At 39.7% G+C, this 20,782-nt stretch overlaps 1 protein-coding gene across 9 annotated transcripts in view; it reads right to left on the bottom strand.

Annotated features, from left to right (window-relative positions):
- Window positions 1–20,782, bottom strand: part of LOC122886466 (microtubule cross-linking factor 1) — a 71,165-nt gene that overhangs the window by 42,747 nt on the left and 7,636 nt on the right. The window lies entirely within an intron of this gene.

The raw sequence follows: 20,782 nt of genomic DNA, 5'->3' as shown, positions 1-20,782 counted from the left end.
TTAAGATTTGATTACGTCTAATGTAGGGTTGAGGTTGAGGTAGATTTAAGATTTGGATTTCATGTTAAGATGAAGGCTTGAGTTAGGACAAGGTTTAGGACAGTGTATGGATTAATTGTAGGCATTCAATGGATAGATTTAGGTCAGTTAGGTGTTTAGAGGTCAGACCAAGAAAACATGCAAAGGAATCGTCCTGGTGGTGGTTTTATCATGACGTCCAATGAGTCCAGCCAGGAACCTTTGTTGTACAGTATGTCATTCCCCATCTCTCTTTCCCCTCATATCCTGTCATCTCTCTACTGTCAACTGATAAAAAGGCATAAAATGGCAAAAATACAATGGGCTGCATGGTGGAGGCTTGTTGCTACAGGCACTGGTGAAAAGTTTAAATACAATACAGGATGCCTAGTTTGAATAACACATCCATGCAAAACGCTGGACACTGGTATAGAATACTGCGAGACAGGATTTTAAAAGTCGTATCACAGTTCCTATCATTTCTCCTCCATCCTGATGCTTGTTAAAGTAAAAACTGGAATTACACTCTTCAGGAATTTGCTCTTGAATGTATTTGATTAACCAACACAGTGCACTACTGGATAACGTTGTGTTGTGATGCGACAAAAGCTGAACCAGGTTCAGCTTCAGGTATACCTGGATGACCTTGCGTTTTTCAGGTAGACGCTTCTCTGTACCAGTGCAGTGACCTCATTGAAATGAATGATAAGACTGCAGTTTTTTTTTAACACAGTCAATGTGAATGCAGCCTAAAGATTAAAGTTTAGGATAAAAATCTGAATTAGGATTTAGATTGGGTTGAAGTAGGGTTGCATTTAAGGTAATTTCAGGGTAAGTACTTTAAATTGAGGGTTAGAGGTAGGGTTAGGTTAAGGATGTGGTAAGGATTACATTTGTCAGGATGAGGGTTTGAGTTTGGGGTTAAATCTTGAACATCAGTTTAAAGATGATGACATCAGGAATGTGCATGATGTGTGTGACAGTGTGTTTATGTTGAACAAATGACTTCCAGCATTGCTCTACCCTGCACTACAATTAGTGAAGTGTCACAAGTCGCCATTACTGTACCGTGTGTGTTTGTAGGTGTGGGATTGATTCTGGCATCTATTAGTGTCACTCCAGGTCTCGGGGGGAATATATTCAACACATGAGTAAAAGCACATTGTGACAATAGCTGGGTGAAGCTCTGCTGCTGAAAGGAAAACATGCTGCTGTAACAATCTCACTACAAAATCCTGGAAAAACTGGTGTGTTCACAAGGGAAAAGGAGAATATTGTGTACTCCGGCACGCCTGTTTGCGTAAGACACTGAGGCATTTTTAGAACAAGTGCTGGATGCCATCGCACAGTGACATCACCAAAAAGTCCCAATGTAGGGAGGAAAAAATATTTTGGGGGTGGAGGATGAGTAAGAATGGGAACACAGCGAGTGTATTTTCAGCAGCATATGTACTCAACAGCTTGGCCTATTTATGATTTTGCTCAAAGACCATAACACAGTGCAGAGAGCGGCGTCTGGCTCTAGTAATGGGATTTAACAGGAAGTGTGGTGTGACCAGCGAAACGGGGCGGGATGGAGGGCTGGATGGGAGGGAATGGGGGAGTCGAGCACAAAAGGAGCTGCAACGGCCGCTGGTTGCAGATAAACCCCTTCTCAGCCCTGACAGAGGAGCCTAAGACTCCAACACAACAGAATAAATATCGCTCACCCGGCGGGAGAGCTCAGAGAGATAAGTCGCTATGAAATGTTTAGAGGCAGATTATATTAGTGAGATCTGGATGAATGAGTGCTCAATCTGGACTGTAATCCATTTCAATAAATTAATTAATACAGCACACACACTTGAATGAATGCATATAAGTGTCACATGCTCTGGTTTTATCGTTTAATTTAATTTTTCTCCATCCAAGGACACATTCTGGTGCACAAGTGTTTTCTTTTAAAGCTCCTGCTACACCATGATTTACGGCGCTGTTATTTTTATAAGGACGATCAATCTTTGGCTTGCAACACCTGCAGTAGGCCTATACAGTCTAAATATACTGCATCTGGATATGCTCCATCAGCCAAATATGAACTATGAAACCCATTGGAATTCAATGTGCCGTTGAAAATGGTGCACAAACCCCCATACTGGCTACATTTGCGGCTACTGCGAATAGCTGTGGCAGTGATATTTCAAAAAGCAAGCAAAGCTAACTGAATTAAAGTTATCCAGTAGAGTGCGCTGCTCAGCCGATGCGCACACGTGTGCTTGTCTGTACACGCGTGTATATCTGCAGTCATCAGTCTCCCACATGTGTCTGAGAACGTGTGGGTGTATTTTTTGTGCTTTTGTCAGTGTGTGCCTGCTCTATTTTCCTGCTGCATGTGTGTACGAAGCCGAGCGGGTTTGTGGGTTTATATACATCTGCCAGTGTGTGCATATGTTTGGCAGTGAGACAGGCTGAATGCAGCACTCTCTGAGGTCATTCCAATGTCAGGCCATCCCCAGCAGATGTGAGCCTCTTGTAAAAAGACTATCGCCCCTGCATCTTGACATCAATAGCTGTCAAGAGATTGCTCCCCACCTCTGTGGTGAATGTGAAATCCTTAATGTTAGAACTAAGAGACGTATGCTTTTAAATGCAGAAGCAGAGCTTAGGAGTGGATGCCAGGCATGGTACTACACATCACACTTCCCACACATCAAATTTAAGGACATGTGTTAACAAAATGTTGTTTGTTTGGTGAAACTGAAAATGTGCATGGTTTGGCATAAAGCACACCACTGGTCAAAATTAGACATCATATACTTGCTTTACACATGATCTTTAAGCTGCACTAATCAATGTTTTTATATTAATGATGGATCAAGTGACGATATGTAACGTGAATTGGGTCAATTGTCATGACCAACTCACTGAAAATTATCATCCGACCCTGTGGTCCCCCTCAAATCTACCTCACTTTTTAGCATTTTTCAGCTCTTTGTTTTGGTTTTCAGGCCAGAAATTTTATTGTTTTGGTTCACCTCACCGCTCTCAGCAGCGCCATTTTCAGCAAAAAAGCTCTGATCAACCCACTGTACACTGCCTGCCCAGCATCAAACAGCAGACAGACAAAGTTAGCCACTAGCTGGTGAACAGAGTGGAGCATTTAGCGGCTAAAGAGCCAGATCTTTCTCTCAGGAGTTGGTGGAGACCAAAAACAGAGATAAAAGGAGGTATTTAACAGTGATGAGGGAGATGCAGCCAGAAAACAATAGGCCTGAATACTAGGCCATCATGGAAACAAAAGAAGGTCAGTTTCAGGTGAAACTATGCAGGGTAAAAGCAGACACTCGAGAAGACTCCTTCCTGAGGGCGGGGCCTAAGCAACACAGAGAATGACTTCCAGATGGGAGCCGAAACGTCTTGATTCTGAAAACAGTGTCCAGATGACTACGACTGAAACCTTTTCTACGATGGAACACTCCTGGACGAATGAGGGACTTCACCGTCTAGATAAAAGGAGAGTGAATATTGAACTAACATTTGTCAGGTCACACAAACACGACTCCAAGTGAATAATAACATTGCTCCATGTTGGTTGTGTAGTTGTAACTGTTTGCTAACACGGTCACCATATCAACTTTATATGGTGATAATATGTGAGTGTTATGTTTACAGCTTGTTCCGCTGCTCTAAGTAAAGACATCATAGCTATATATCAACTGCTGTCATATTAGTATCTTAGTAAGATAGTATCACTTAGTAAGTGTTCATTTTTGTAGAGAGACAGCAGAAAGTTGAAGCATATTGGTGACATTAGTTGCTAGATATATTGTGATTTTATTCTATTTTCAAGGCCATTTATTTTCAAAAACCTTCGTAGTGTTATTAAATTTTTCTCAAATCACAAAGACTTTCAAGGATTTTCGCATCCAGTGGGAACAGTTTGTCATTCAGTAGACAGACCATGAAACTAACTCTTTTTTTCCTACAGTGTATTTGTAAATTCAATTTATATCAACATTTCTCAATAGCAGAGTGTGGAGAGTGTTTCCAACCATGGTAAATGTGCTGGTTTGTGTGTTTTAAGATACTCCACCACATAAAGTTTTATAAATTTAGAGAACTTAATGCACCCTCAGTAGAGCCTAAACCTTCAATGTTGAACAATTTGCAACAAACCTGCAGCCAACCTTTTTATCATTTGTTGTTCAGGTTAATTTTTCTGATAAAAAGAAATAGTTTGGGAATTAGATGATATTTAGCCGCTTTTTTTTAGAAGTCCTAGATGTCAGATCCTTCTTCCAGTCCACGAATGCAGCATAATAGTTATGGCTGAAATGTGATAATCGTATAATACGGGAAATCCATGATCCGCATCACTGCAAAAAACTAATTAACTGATTATTGGACTTGGAACTATCTGTCAACCATATTTCAAACAAATAGAATTATATCTTTTTAAGATATCTTAATAACAGACAAAGAGGGGTGAAAACATAACTACCTATTATTGTCGACAAACAAACAAATGAAAATGACACTTACAGTAAGAAGCACATTTGCATTGTAATTTCCAATACAGCTTATTGCTGCTTTAGCAATAAACCTGTGGCAATACATCCTGTGAATTAACAGGTGTGTTATATGAGGTGTCAACAGTGCTGCTATTATTGGTTGCCCACTAGAGACTTGTAGGTCCTATAGCTGATTGAGAAAACATTCATTCTCCTACGAATCGACACTGGTAGCTATAGCGACCTTTGCTGACATGCACAAGTTATATATCATCCTGTGCTGCAACATGAGCACAACAGGCCCGCCTGTGAGTGTGTAATTTAATGTTTGTGTATGTGTGTGTCTGCAGGAGGTCGCGTGTGTGCAGCGGAGGGTCACTCCCATACTGTTCCTCTTCACTAAGCCAGCCCTGGCCGCAGTATGAGACCCGACATGCATTAAAGAGCAGCACAATAGAGCTTTTATGGGGCGTGTCACTCTGCTTTCACTCACGCTTTACAAATCTCCCTTAACAACCCGACAGCCTGGCATGCTGCTTGCAGAAAACATGATGCCACGGTGCCAACTGGCACGAACCAAAGACAAGGTTGAGACAACTTTTAGGTGAAATAAGCAGAAAGAAATTCTAATACTAATCCCTTGTACAGAACAGAGCTGTGTTGTTGTTTCATCCTAATTTGAAATAAAACAACAGGATACGGTAATTAGCTGCCAATGATAATTAGCAATTTTCTTGATTAGAGGATAAGGACTAAGCAATTTAGCAAACATGAATAGCTGCAAAGTGTTGTCCTCCACAGTAAAACGAGGTTTACCAACGTAACTCAAAATCAGCCTTATGATTAGTCATTGTGTTTGTGTGTGTGTTGCATGCTTGATACATTAACTTGCTGGCAAACTGGTTCTCAAATGCCTCGAGTGTGCAGTGCTGAATCAGCAGATCCCACGGTGGGAGCAGGAGAGAGGAGAGGCTACACTTCAGTGAGCGCTCCCATTAGCAGGTTTAGCTTCTCTGAAATGTATAATTACAATCAGCTCCACCTCCAGGTCCCTTCACGACACACAGATTGGCCAGATTCATTAATAGATATATTCTATAGTCATTTTAGCTGAAGCTCTGCCCAACATGTGTTACAGTAACATAATTTGCATATTCTGCATATAAGCAAAAGTCATAAATGATTAGGAAAGCAGCAGTTCTGTATAACAGTGCTTAAAGCGATATATTTGGGACCCTTTAATAATGAGCAGTAGAGAAAAGGGGATTAAAAGAGAGAGGCAGTGAGGATTGTGTGTTATCTTTGTCAAGATAACAGCATATTAGAACAGGTGGAGACAGATAAGATGGAGGGCACATAGAGCCCTCTTATATCAATCTTACATATAACTGAGCCTACACCAATAAGGAAAAGAAATGTGTGACAAGCAGCTGTTTCCACTGCCAATACCAATGAATAATTCACTCTTAAAAATCATAGTAATTTATAATCCTCAGGTTTTTATTTCTTCAGATTTTTCATTGGATTTTTGGATGATTATTATCTAAATAAGTGGTTATGACACCTTAAAATGAAGCATCATCTACTTGCAACCCCTTGTCACATGTTACATGCATATGTCAATAAGTCCAGAGTAGCACCACCAAAGAGTGATTTTCCCTCTCAGTGTTTTATTTGAATTCTTTTTAGAGGCCTGAGGAGATCAAAGTATCCAGTTTTTCACAAGAAACATGAAAAGATATAGTACTTTGTGTGTCAGAAGCCTGTTTTGTCTTCTTTCCTATCCTGTAAATCATATTGAGACCCCTCAGGTTTATCTTGTGACCCCTTGGAGGGTTCCTGATGCCCCTGATCTAGTAGAGCTGACAACTGTTGTTAAAGTGTTTATTTTCTGCTTCTTCTGCTGGTACACTCATTTTTTATATAACTGGATGAAATGAATACCAAGTAAGTAGACTACTGTATATTATCCAAAAGAAAAAAACTGTATTAATTAAATACAAATGCTTTTGAACTCTTTGAACTGTAATAATTAATGGTAACGATGTCTCTGCAGGCTCTCAGTCAGAAGCTACACTGGTTGGTTGCCTTGTGAACAGTAGTAAAGCCAGGAAATCTTCTCACAGTATTAAATGACCCATTGCCTGGCTGCGCTGTCCATCTCTGGCAGCCATGGTAATGGATGGTTTGAGACAGGCAAATCGAAAAATCAGACCTGGAAATAGAAGGACTGAGAGCAGGGACTTCTTTAACACAGAGAATTGAGAAATTGATGGATACAGTTAGATTAGTATTACAATGACATTAACATTTGCTGCTGTTCTCTACAGATATTTCATGGGAAGAAATCCTTTTGGTAGCTGAAGTGATCTGTTTCCATGTTTGCAGCAGCCACATTAGTGTGTTTGCACTGAACAGACAGACCAATTATGCTTAATCAGACAAAGAACTTAACTAAAACCTAATTTGCAGAAAATCCAAGGAAAAGATACCACAGTACTGCTCTAGTATTGTTTGAATGACAGATGTTGTCTTTTAAGCAGGAGTAAAAAACACCCGAACAACCAAAAAGCGAGTGTCACAGTTTACCAGTTATGGGATGCCTTGACATTTTCATCAAACACTGCGGCTTTAAAGAACAAACTGACAGACTAGATGCAGACATGATAAACAATGAGCTACTGTGGGCCTGATTTAGCCCTTTCGCTGATGTGGAGGGTTGACAAGTGCAGAACTGGCAACCTCCCCCCCGTGGCTCTGCGAGAGAGCTGGCTGGTGGTGGAGTCTCACAGGGATACAGGTCCCCGACTACTAGACGCCAGAAGGGGGAAGTGGTGATTGATATTTCTGTTATAAAAAGGGACATGAAGAGGCGATCAGGCAGGATGACCTGACATCAGTGAACAAGTACATTTTGAACAGATCTCCAGCCCCGAGACAAGAAGTATTTCCTAACAGCTCTTATTATCTTTGTTATAAAGTGTTTGTTGTATTGCATTGGTGGGGTTTCCTATATTGTGACAGTGTGACCTGTTAGTCACAGAAAATCAGACTAAATGGACTAAATACATGTTCACACAAATTGATTTCTATGGGTATTTGAAGAGTAATAAATATCCCAATATTTTTGAATTGAAACTGTTCATGACTGGCTAACAAATTTATCAGTCAAAATATCATGAACGCTCTTTCTTCTTACTGTATTGTCCTGGTTGGAAAATCCTATTTGTCTGACCTTCAAATGAGGTAAAAAACTTAAAGAAGAAAGATTAACTCCATTAGACAAAAGTGTGGTATTGTCATTCATTTTACTAGAAGGCTACAAGTCCAAAATGACAATAAAAGCAAAGTGTAGATGGTAACAATAGCCTAAAGGTCAAATATTAACTCTGAAACCAAGAAATGAATGAGCAGCCCAAGTTATAACATAGCCCTTGGTGGGCTGCAGGTCGGTGCTTTAAAAGAGCATGCAGACTCAGCAAAACCCTTCCAGAGGGAGACACGGGTGACAAAAACAGACCAATATATGTGAAAGGATTTCACTCAACTGCTCTGTCTCGAGGTCACCTAAAGCACATCTGATCTAAAAAAGCCTGCACTCTCAACAACAGTTCACACCCGTGACTTTAAGTGGAGGCTATAAAAAAAAAAATTCACTGTGTCACAAGAGTCGTCCCGTTTGTGGAGCAACGCTAACAGCTATAAATGACACTGTGGCTCAGACAGGCCAGGAGGAGGGAAGAGCTGCCATGTCATCCGCCTGCAAACACCTCAGCAGGTCTGCCGAGTATTCTGGGATGGCAGACTGGCAGCGTGCCAGTGGTGTGTAATGTGCAGAGATAGAGAGAATCATGTGGAGAGGGCAGGGGAGGCAGATGTCTCTCTGCTTTCATCATGATGTACAGAGGAGACGGATACGATCGGAGAGTTAGCCTTGACTGGAGCCCGCAGGCAAAATAATGCTGACAAGTCACAAGTGGAAAGAGATACTACATTTCCAATGCTGTTCCTGCCATAACAAATATCACTGACTCAGATATGTAAAGAACCGGGATCAACTCTTTATTTTATGTAACCTGTCTTGAACCAGTTGGTTCAGTTGTATTTAGGAATTTCTGACTTAAGGGATAAATCTGGTGTTATTCTATCTTCAAATTTATTCATCTGGCTAGTCTGTCTGTGTGTGGAAGAAAATTAAATATTCAATCAGTATGATAGAATAGTGATCGATAGCCTGTTGCAGTACCTTTCTAAGCTGATCCACTTCGATCATAGCAGAATGATTTTGAACAGGTGTGTTGATGCTGTTAGCAAGTGAGCTAACGCAAGCATCGTCAGTCGCAAATTTTAAGGGGCTTCGATTGAAAACGGAGGAAACTAGTGAGTCTCAAAAAATCCCATTAAAGACAAAAAACAACAACAAATTAACCCTAAGTTTTTCAGATTTTCTATAGATATCGCAATAATATCGTTATTGTGAATTCTTTGGCCATGATAATCGTGTAGTGAAAATCTGATATTGTGACAGCCCTAATTCTTTTTGTATTGTCTGTGTATCCAAAACCTGATATAGCGTATTTCTGAACAACGTTAGACCTTCCGACATCTCGTATTAGAAACAAAAGTTTGTCAGGGCTCATAATACTAAATATGCATAAATATAAAATACCTTGATAGAATCCCAAAGATCTGACAATTGAATTCACTGGATCAAATATCATTCCAGTGTAACAGTGAAAAACACAATAAGCCTATTTAGTCTGTGCTATATCTGATTGTTTCTGTAAACAGCCTTCTCAATATGGCTGCCGGGCTTTAATTAAGCCTTTATCAGCATCTTATTAAGCTTCAGCCTGTGATTATCATCTAGCTAGGGACTGCAGCCTTTTCTAAGATCATCTACAATTCATAATTAGCATCAGCCAAGTTGTTCTTCAAGAGTCTGGGTCTTAATTCTGTGCTCATTAAGTATGTGTCTATGGTAATAAGGCACGGATAACTAAAACCTAATAACTGTATGATCATAAACTTCTATCAGTCTATCTGGGACTCTGCAGAGGTAGCCTGGATGTCTCTCCCTCTGGGCTCCAGCCATGTTTCTTCTGCTAACTAATGGGAAGCAGACAACAGAGCATTATTCTCATCTGTGACAGGAGCTTGGATGGGAGGAGGGTTGGAGGAGGGTGTAGGATGTGGAATGAGGGTTAAAAGGGGGGGTGTGAGTGGCCGACGGGGCTGTCCAGCTGGCTGATAATGAGGTTGTCCTCACCCCCGCGCCACTTTCCGCCACCCAGTACTTCACTGTCCCCTTGTGTGTGTCAAAAGGTTCACAATAGGTTGATAATAAGAGGGAGGGGCCTTCACCTCGGCACACATGCCATCTTTGTGTCTTGAAAATAGTAGGAGGGGAGCCAATAAAGGAGGAAAGTGAGATTTGAAAGGCTGTGTTATTACCAAATCCCAGCGGACGACCGAGCCACCACAGAACGTTGTAAAAGATAACGAACTCTGAGCTCAGGTGGCAGCAGAGCCCCGGAGTAATCTAGAGGGTCGTTACCTCTGCGAAACTCTGCCATCAGGTAGAAAGACTCCATGTGCCAAAGAGCAAATCAAACCGCGCAAAGCTATCGTTTGTTCCAGCCTCCATCAAGCTGCTGAACTCCAGTGCTAAATCTTAGTGAAATAGAGCAATGTGCAATAAATACACAAGCACTTTAGCACTTAGCACTTTAATTCTTACAGTTTCTTACAGCCGGTGTGTTGTCAATGTCAAATGTCCCTTTTATGTTTTAAGATGTTTTCACATAAAGCAACTGTCTCATCGCATCAAACGCTTCTCATGTTTTTGCAATGTCTTTTATGTGAAGCAACGGACTGTAGCCCTGTGCCCAAGACAAATTTCTCCTCTGCGACAATAAAGTTTACTCTATTCTCTAATTTACTGCCTGGACTCGTTATCAGATGGAGGTTCATATCAAAGGATTTGTGTCCGTAGGTGTGACAGCTACCAGCTAAAGTAGAGTTAGTTGAAGTGTTTCTGCAGCTGTGGAGGTTTTCCTCCCTCAGCTGAGCTGGATCTTCGGCTTTTCTCATGATTCTTGAGAAGGAATCACAGGCATAAAGGAGACTGCAGCCACAGAAGAGCCACAGTTGCTGCAGAGCTGATTATTACTATGAAAAACTACGGAAGTTTCCAACATCAAAAGGTGGTGCACAGATTTTCTCAGTTCCATGGAAGAAGATACCTTTAGGATAATCTGATTAAAATGTTTGCCTAACTTCACACACTTCACTATAGAAGCTATTGTTTGTATTCAATTTTATATTTGATGCATCATAAAAAAATAAAACACCTTTTAATCCTGTTGTCCTTCTCTCTCCATGTCCTCTTTAAAAAAGTAAGTGTAGCATTTTTTAATACTTGTCTAGTAAACCAATGTTTCAATAAAAATTGCTTTAAAAGAAAAGAATTTATGGATCAATGCTAGGGTTTGATTCTCTGTGGGTCACACTTACATTACTATAGATTAATCTGGATAAAATTATCCACCAAATGCCATCCACTAAACTGTTACTTTTATAAAGGCAAAACCCAAAATTAAAGAATACCACTCAGTGTTTCAATTTACTATAACAATCAGAGACATCAGAGGTTCACAGAAATTTCTGTTTTGCTACTTGAAAAAGAAGATTTGGGACACAGCCCTGCAAAAAATAAAACAATAAAGTTTAGATATTAATTTCAGGCTGTTTTACATGTCTGCATAATGCAAAATATGTATAATGGTATAGCAGATATGAGAAAGACAGGAAGGGTTATTTTTTCAAAAGAAGAGCTATTATAAGGGAGTAGAAGAGGAGGATGGAGGGAGAAGATTCACTAAGGTGTCACAGCTTTTGATGAAGTCTTGCCATGAAGTGTAACAAGCCGCATAGGCAGGTCTCTGTCTTTATTGCTGAAGTCATCATTTAATCATGACTGTGTGCAACATACAACCCCAGAGACATGGAAATGTCAGCATCTGTCTGCCTTCCAAGTCTTCAACTTCTTCTCATCTTTTATAATGAGCGCACTTCACTTCAAACGAAAGCATGAATCTATAGGCTTCCACAACGCTCAAATACATGCTGCTACATCTACTTCTATGGAGAAAATGCTCAGGGGCTGTTGCCCATGCAGCTTCCAATACCAGTGTATTTCCCAAAATAGAGCACTTTGAAAATGATACAGAGGACTCAAAGGGATACTGCAAGCTTGACCAAGAACCACTCTGTACTTTCTCGAGGAGCTTATCTGCCCTTGGATTGTTAGAAAGTTAAAAGCGTGGTGAGTTACAAGAGACTTACAAGGGAGTTCCGCTCAGTGAAAAGTTTACATGGTCAGATCTGCATCAAATAGTTTTTGTGTGTCGATCAACAACATTTTGTTATTGTGTGTAGAGCTGAATATAGTTTTAAAATTTCAACACTAGTGGCGATACCATACCTGAGTTTCAGTATCGTTACCAATTTTTTTTGTCTTTGATACCTTACTTTAAGGAATGTAAACATGCTGTACAAAAAACATTGTTTCATTTAAAGCTGCACTTATCAATACTTTATATCAACAATAAAAAAATGGCTGTTTTATGTGAAAGGTATCACTAGTAGTGACATGCTGATAACGATCACCAGCTCTGCATTTTAGGTCATTGTTTTGGTTTTGTAGCCCAAAACTACTATTTTTGTTCACTCTCACCTCATTTTCAACAACATAGCTCTAAAAATCCACTGTACACTGCACCAAATGAAAGACAAAGTTAGAAACTAGCTGGTGAACATAGTGGAGCATTTAGCAGCTTAAGAGCCAAATATTTCCCTCAGGAGTTGGTGGAGACTAAAACAGAGCTAAAGCAAAGTGAATACTGGTCAGAAACAACAACTCCAAATTATTATTATTGTAGCTTTGTGATGTGTCTGCTGGATGTGTAAATAGGCAACTGTATCAACTTTATGAGGTGTTAAGAGGTCCGTGTTGTGTTTACAGCTTGTTGCCTGCCCCCCCAAGTGGCCAAGAAAATGTTGCCTAAGGACAAGACGCTGTATAAAAACAAATACAGTCTGAAAGTGGCTAATTTTAAATCCAAAACTGTCAGATCAAACTAAGAAGAGTTAAATATATGGAAGCATTCAACGCCAGCTTTGGGAAATTATTGGGAATGAGAAAGTAGGGTGTGGGTATTTTTAATTGCTTAACCAGAACCTGCAAAGACTGTGTGTCTGATGTACTACTTCCAAGTCTTTTTTATGACAAAGGACGTGATATTCTTCTGAACTAGACAGCCTGTAGAATCCACCTTTGGTCTCTACACATCTCTGTTGACGCAACCCTGTATCACCCTGCTGCTGTTGGCCAGAACTTGGTGACAACCCTCTGTGACTCAGACAGTCCCTGACCCCTGCCTCATGAAATGAGCTCTTTTAGTCCATCAGACCACAGTGCACCTCACTGACTCCACACACGCCCTGTGGTATCATCTATAAACAGGGGTACGCACAGTTTCTGACACAGAGAACCGCGGGCTGACACTGAACATGTGACGGGCTTGGATTATTTTGAGATGTAGCAAATGAGAACTGGAGCTTACATCATCATAGTTGTGATTTAAAGGAGTGCTGTTATTAGTTCTGAGGCCTCCTGACAAGATGAAACACTTGGTCACCAATGCATCTAACATACAATACTTGAGAGATGAAAGTAAGTTATCATTTAAGTTTTCAAGAATAAATGCCAGAAAATGCAAATATTCCCTGTTTTACTTCATTTTATATTCTGGTAAATTGAAATTCTTTGGTTTATGAACAGTGGTTCGGACAAAACAACCAATTTAAAGTTACCTTGGGCTCTTCTGATGGCATTCTTCAGAATTTTCTGACATTTTAAAGAATAACCAATTATTCTATTAAACGTCAAACTTTTCAGCAGATTTTTTAATGAAAATATTTAATTCCAGCCCTACTTACAATATTACCTCACCTCACCTATAGGAAACGTAAAGCTCAATTTGTTGATATTTTTTGGTCACTAGGGGCAGAAGACACACAGTCCTGACATAAAGACTAACATGTTAGCAAACAATTGACTATTTAGAGTCAGGTTTGTGTCCACCAGATGAATATTAGTCCAATATTCACTTTACCAAGTCCTGAGAAACAATATCTGTCTCTTTAGCCACTAAATGCTCCACTGTGTTCATCAGCAAGTTGCTAACTTTGTCTATTTGCCATTTGAGAGAGTTGAGTGATAAATCTCTGTGGGTTTGTCTACAAGTGACCCCTTTCACATTACACATAGTCATTTGATCCATTGCTAATCCATTAAAAATATGAATAATAGAGCTTTGTTATGATGTGACCCCCCCCCAACGTACTTCCTCTTTCCCCCCATTAGTAGAAATAGCCCACAAGTGATTCCATAATCGTTCTTGATACAGTATATAACTCAACTGCATAACTCTGATCAAAACCGACACCGTCACTCTCTGCGGCCTTTGGCAAGGCCAAAAACTGTTTTGTTGAAGACTATATTTCACTCAAGGCTACGGCCCCTAACATACTATCGGGAACTCTATTTTCCTGATGGCCTGTCTGTTACTTGTGTTTGGAGGAGAGGTGAGAAACACAATGATTCAGTCTGACTTACAGCCTGCCAAGCTGCTGTCAACCTCCCTAAATATAACTGCTAATACCATTTGTTACAGTGGAGAAGTATCCAAGAAACCAACCTTGGATGGGCACTGTGTATGTTCTGCTGTTTTCAGATCTAGGTTAAGCTTTGCAGCGTATTGTGAGAGATAAGGCTTTTTAGCCATGTTAGCAACATGGCAGTGTCAGTCTGTCTGTCTGTCTGTCAATTGGTCCACCACTTTGGTCAAGACTGAAATATCCCAACAACTGTTGGACAGATTGCCAAGAAATTGTATGCAAACATTCATGGTCCCCAGAGGATGAATACTAATGACTTTGGTAATTCTCTGACTTTTCCTCTAACACCACAATGAGGTTACCATTTGTGGTTTTAAGTGAAATATCACAACTACTATTCGATTGGATGGATGCCATGAAATTTGGGGCAGACATTTATCACTCACCCTCAGGATGAATTGTAATAACGTTGGTGATCCCGATTTTTCATCTTTCGCCACCATCTGTTTAAAAATTAATTTGTCCAATACTTAAATACCTGCAAAACTGATAACATTCCCATAACCATCAGTTGGACTTTGTCTTTATTGCTAATTAGCACTTGCAGCATTGCATGTAACTAGCAGTTAGCATGCAAACACGCTAAACTAAGATGGAGAACATGGTAAACATTATACCTGCTTACCATCTACATGTTAGCATGCTGACATTAGCATTTAGCTCAAAGCACTACTGTGTCTAAGTACAGCCTCACAGAGCCACTAGCATGGCTGTAGCTTCTTTGTCTTGTTCAACTGTATTCTTACTACATTTGATCACCACTCCTGTATTTCGACTAGGTGTCTGCTGCAACATCTCATGTTCTGTTTGGAGAGGTTTCTGACAAATAAGACGTAGTATTTTCATTTTTCTAGTCAAATATGTTTAATCTTCCTGCAGCAGATTAGATATGCATACTCTGAAATATGTATATATGGATTATCTTTACCTTAGTGAGTTTTTTTAAATTTCGAAATATAAATATCACCACAAAGGGAACTAAAATGGCGGCAGCAATTTTGAACTTGCACCAGTCATGGAACCAATACTGGAAAGAGAAATGTTTTTGGGTCCCACAGGCAAGACAAGCATGTAGAAAGCAGCTCCCAGATGTTGTTTGCTTCCATAAACTTAATCTCAATATTTGTGGAGATAGAAATAAAAACTCATAATATATTGCATACTGTAATTTAGCATGTTTTCATACTTTGACTATTTAAAGACATATATCCTGACTGGTAGAATTTTGCCAGCTTTGATACTTTAACTGGTGCTTTAAATCAAAAAATCTAAATTAAATCTCCCTTGATGTGTCCTAAGACATTTAAAGACACTTTTTGATTGCTGCTACAGCTAATGCTTCAGGATGTTTTAAGATTATAAAGTGGCAGCTTTGATACTTCTGTAAATTCAAACACGTGCGAAACATGTTCAAACGGAGGAGGAATTTCATTTTCAAGGCTTTTAAACTTCAAAGGACAGCGCGTCAGAATTATAACATATCACTCCAGGGTTGAATGCAGAATTGATGATTTCCCTATTTGCTTTATGTCGGTGATAGTTTGCTTTTAGGGTAACAATGTCATTGTTTCTAAAATGCTTTACAACACCGTGCGGTTTAGCCTATTTCAAATATCCTTATATTTGAGATAAACATACATATTACTGTCATAAAGTTAACAGCCTTATTTTTATAACATTTTCACAATACAGGTCTGCCCTTTTTATTTTAGTGATCTCTACCTGAATAACATATTTTAGTCAGTAAACACCTTTTCCTGTCAATTATGTAAATGGAGAAATCATGCAAACTGCACAGCAGCTGTGTGATGATATGCTTTATATGGACGCGTGTCACTGCAGCAGATTTCGACTTACAGCAGAGTCCCTACGCTACTCCTCTCCTCACGCCTGCTCTCATTCCCATTGGTGGAGTCAGACACAAGATATTAACTAGGTCAATGAGATTCCTTCACACTCTTCCAACAGGGAACCACAGCAGAGGAGAGGAGAGGAGAAGATGTGAAGGAGAAGTGAGAAGCAGAGATGAGAAGAGGAGAATCACGAGATTCTTCAAAGCCACCATTTCTTCTGCTGAGATCTTGTGAGAAAAAAGTGAGAGTGGAGCACGAGGGGGCGGCTTTGACATGAAACAAATGACTGCAGTGACTCCCACTCAGGCATTGTTGACGTGACTTATTAAGAATGCAGGCATTCCCCTCTCTTACCTTTGTAGTAGTGAAACACAGCAACTAAAGACTTGAGGTTGGAGCAGCTCTTGGAGATACCCTCGATTCCTATTTTTACATGCGCAAAAATATGCAATTGCTGCCAACACTCTGATTAAAATGTTTAGAGGATGGCTACATCCCACTAGAGGTGCTGGTAGGCAAATTTTGTTACTGTTAGACAGAACCAGGCCAGGTGTTTCCCCCTATTTCCAGTCTTTATGCTAAGCTAGGCTAACTAGCTGCTAGATGTGGCTTTATATATACAGTACAGATATGAAAATGGTATCGATTAGAGTTGCAATGATTAGTTGATTAATCAATTAGTTGATCAACAGAATATTAATCGGCAAGTATTTTGATAATTGATTAATCGTTTTAATTCTGTTTTAGGGGAGCAACAAACTAGTATTTTCATTATCGATTATTTCAATGAATCGATGAATCATTTAGTGTAAAAACAAATGTGCTCAAGGTGGTGTCTTGAAATTGCTCATTTTGTCCGATTAACCAAAAAACATTCAATTTACATATATGACAAAGAAAAGGAACAAATCTCTTTTTAGAAGGTGGCTCCAGAAAATATTCTGCATTGTTTCACTATTTTTGCTTGAAAAATGACTGAAATGATAAATCATTTTAAAAACAGAATAGTTTCTGTCAATTAATTAACAAATCGTTTCAGCTCCATTCCACTTTTTTTAATATGTGTGTGTTTGGGACTGTTGGTCAGACAAAACAAGAAATTTTAGAATATCACTTTGGGCTCCGGGAAATTGTGATGGGAACTTTTCAGTATTAAGTGATTAGTCAAATAATGCAAACCCCTACTAAGCATGCAATCGAGAGTTTGGGTTTTCCCATATTATTTCTGCCACCACTCCAATATAATGGAGGTCAGTGGGATTTTGTTTGTGGTACCTACACAAAAAATGGCATTTAAAAAGTTCAATAATAATGTGGGTTTCCAGAAACAAAGTCCTAGTTTCTCAATAATCCGCAGACCTTCAGGTTTTCATTGGAACTACTTTTTACCAAAAAAATAGTCCCTATGAAAGAAAATGTTTTTTGTGATTTGGGTAACTAGTCCCTTTAAAGAAAATTATTTGAATGTAAACATGATCTGGGTGTCAGCAGAATTATATGTATCCATATGTAATAATGCAATTACACCTAATCCAAAGGGAGTAGTCTCCATAATCTTACTAGTATAATCAGAATGTGGTGTTTAAATGGGTTAGCACAATAAAATACTCCTACACCTCCTTTGCAGTAGAGTGCCTCCAAAATGTGTTGTAACATATGTAGATCTTGGCTTTTTATTGTGTGCTGTTCGCATGAGATCTGATGTCAAGTCAATGCTTCTGCATGTCAACAAATCGGAGACATTACTGGTGTTCACTGAGGAGGAAAAGCACAGCACAAAGGATTATCATTTTGCCGTAATGAAAGATGAATTTATCACAGGGGACAGAGAACACCTAATAAATCACCTGATGCTCCTGTTATGCACGTTGACATTTCATTAGTTCCATTTCATTACACGTATCAGTGGGCCTTTCTTCAAATGTCAGAGGAATGAAAAACCTCTCGACCAATCGTTGTTCGCCTTCGTACTGACCGCACAGAAGCAGCAGCAGCAATTTGATCCTCAGGCCAACACTGTAACAACAGAGGGTCCTGTCAACCAGCCCTCCTAAACTGTTTAACATCAGGTCTGTAAGCTGTGGAGCTGTGGTCGTAAAGCAGGCAGACAGGGCCTACAGCCATCTGATTACAGCCATTCTCTGCCACTCTGCCTCTCTGTCTTTTTCTCTCTCGCTCTCCCATCATAGTGTACCAAAACACGCCAGGCTGTTTTATAACAGGACTTCTTGTTGGATTAATCCATGCATGGGTGCCAATCTCTGGGCCAGAGTCACACTGTGAAGCCTCTGATAGCAGAGAACAGGTACAGAGGAGGGACAAGAGGAGATGAGCTTTAAAAGGCCAGAGATGTCTAAACTATCCAGGGGTCAGTTGCCCTTTCACTGCTGTGCAGAGAAAGTTTGATAGGAAAAGTAACTGACAAAGTTTGTTTGTATTCTAAAAGTGTGTTACCACTTTACTTTAGTGATAAAACAAATAAAACAAAAGATCATTTAAAAAACAAAATGGAAGAAGACACAGGTGCCTCCGCTGGAATTCTAAAAGCTTGTAAAAATCCAAAGGAGTGTGGAGGATTTCCACTGCGTTACATTACACCTGGGTCACAGTTTACAAGATCTAATTAAAGCAGAAAGGGAAAGGAACAACCTTTCAGTCCAGATGAACCACATTCTTATCAGTCAAATGTGCTCCTCCTCTCTCCTCTGTCACTGCGATTTATCTCTGTAACTGAACAACTCCAAGAGCAAAGGGCAGATTCTTAGATTCATACATTTAAATTCATCTCTAACTCAGTGTTTGCAAACACTCTTATCATCCCCTGTTATCAACAATAAAAAGAACAAGTGGGTTGCCCCTGCCCACTGTTCATTATGAATTAAAGACTTTCAAAATGAGCACATGGAAAAATACTGGACAAAGAAACTGTGGATTCCATGCAACAAAAGGAAAATATCGGGGTGCTGCATTATAAACGCTCGCCTCTGGTAAGGGGGGGGGGCATGGCATCACGTGATGTCTTGTGTTTTTCTGGGACAAACCTCAGAGGAACACAAAAAAAATCTGCAATCATTTGGAGCAACCGCTGTCTCAGCCTCTCTCCCACTCCCTCGCCTCTTTCTCTGTGTACAAAAGTGTCTGTGACATCCTGTGGTCTTATGTATCGCAATACTGCTCAGAATTAAGGGTCTGGAGCCACTACCAATACTATAACTGCTGTGCAAATTTTAAAAACTCCTCATGTGGCACATCCTCTCACTTCTGTCTCACTGTTCGGCAATCATTTTCCTCCAAAAGGTTACCAGTGTCAAGCGATGTCAAACAAAAACTGGATTTTGTATTTGCTGCATTAGCACATCCACGCTAGACATGGATTTTCTGTCTTCGTCCGAGCACATGCAGCTCAGTGAGGGGCTGATAAGTTGCCTTTAAAAACAACAATGTTGCAAACACAGATAATTAAGGTCATAAACTGCTTCAGAATATAGATTTTCAACCAGTGGAAGACCTACAGAGGCACTTACAGAGGTCATATGGTGTCACTGCGGCACAAGCTGGGAATCAAACCAGCAGCACACGTGACGACAGTAAAAGAAAGAAAGAAAGCCACATCGCCATACTGACTGGTCTGGTATTAGCCTATTTTCTCTTTGTTGCCGGACGGCATGCTACCTGCTGTTGTCAGAATCGATTAGTCTAAGCAGCTGAACCCAAGCAGCACTGAGAATAGCCTCCGCTCATCTTATTACCTGTAAGAAGAACCATACTTCACTGCTATCAAAGCAAATACTCTTTCCACTGAGCAACATGAGATTAACGGTGATACAAAAGTTCATAGACAAAAGTCTGAATTCTATAGCTACAGTAGTAAAATAGGGGTGCAAATACCATCGGTACTTCACAATGCATATATTCAAGATTCTAATGCCAACTGAATTAATACAAAATGTTTGAACGGATTAAAAACAATGAATGATGACTTTCTATGGTGCAGATTCACCAAAATGTAAACAAATAAACAAACAAGGCTAAAAATGGGGCTCAGGTGTATCCAATAGTTAACTTCATGACTCTATGGTAACGTGATACTTCCTGTTAACATCACCCAAAGCAGGATGGGAGTTGTAGTCCAAAAACTCAAAACATATTCAGTAAAATTGGAAATAAAAAAAGAAAAACAATAAAAGTGGAAAAATCCATGAAAACGTACCTATATTTTTGATATTACTAAGGCTCACAATGTCCTATCAAATGCTTCTTATATCCCCGAAACACTGACATTCTCGTCTATCCATTAAGTTCATTTGCTGTGTGTCGAAAACTTTTGGCAAAAAGCCCCAAAAAATCTTAAACTGCACACTTCCTTTTTCATAAAAAGTGTCCTGGCTCGTGTATTGTACCACTGAGATACCAAGTGATAGCCAATTGATTTCTTGGTAGCCTAACATACTCTGAAAATAACAATATATAACATTCCTAGCTAAGATATGTACTGACAATGCCATAAGACACACTACCAACAGACTGCTGCTTCCACTGCTAAAAACCCCGGCAAAGATCTGGTTCTGACTTCACAAAACGGTTGTGAGCTCTTTCATCCGGCAGAGCTAAACAGAAAGAAAGAGTCTTGGCTGGAAGAAATTGTTGAACTTCTTTCTGGATAGACGTTTATGGGAA

The sequence above is a fragment of the Siniperca chuatsi genome, linkage group LG13 (assembly GCF_020085105.1).
Source record: "Siniperca chuatsi isolate FFG_IHB_CAS linkage group LG13, ASM2008510v1, whole genome shotgun sequence".
NCBI lineage: Eukaryota > Metazoa > Chordata > Actinopteri > Centrarchiformes > Sinipercidae > Siniperca > Siniperca chuatsi.
Note: the sequence above shows the minus strand (reverse complement) of the source record. Positions and strands in the feature narration are given on the sequence as shown.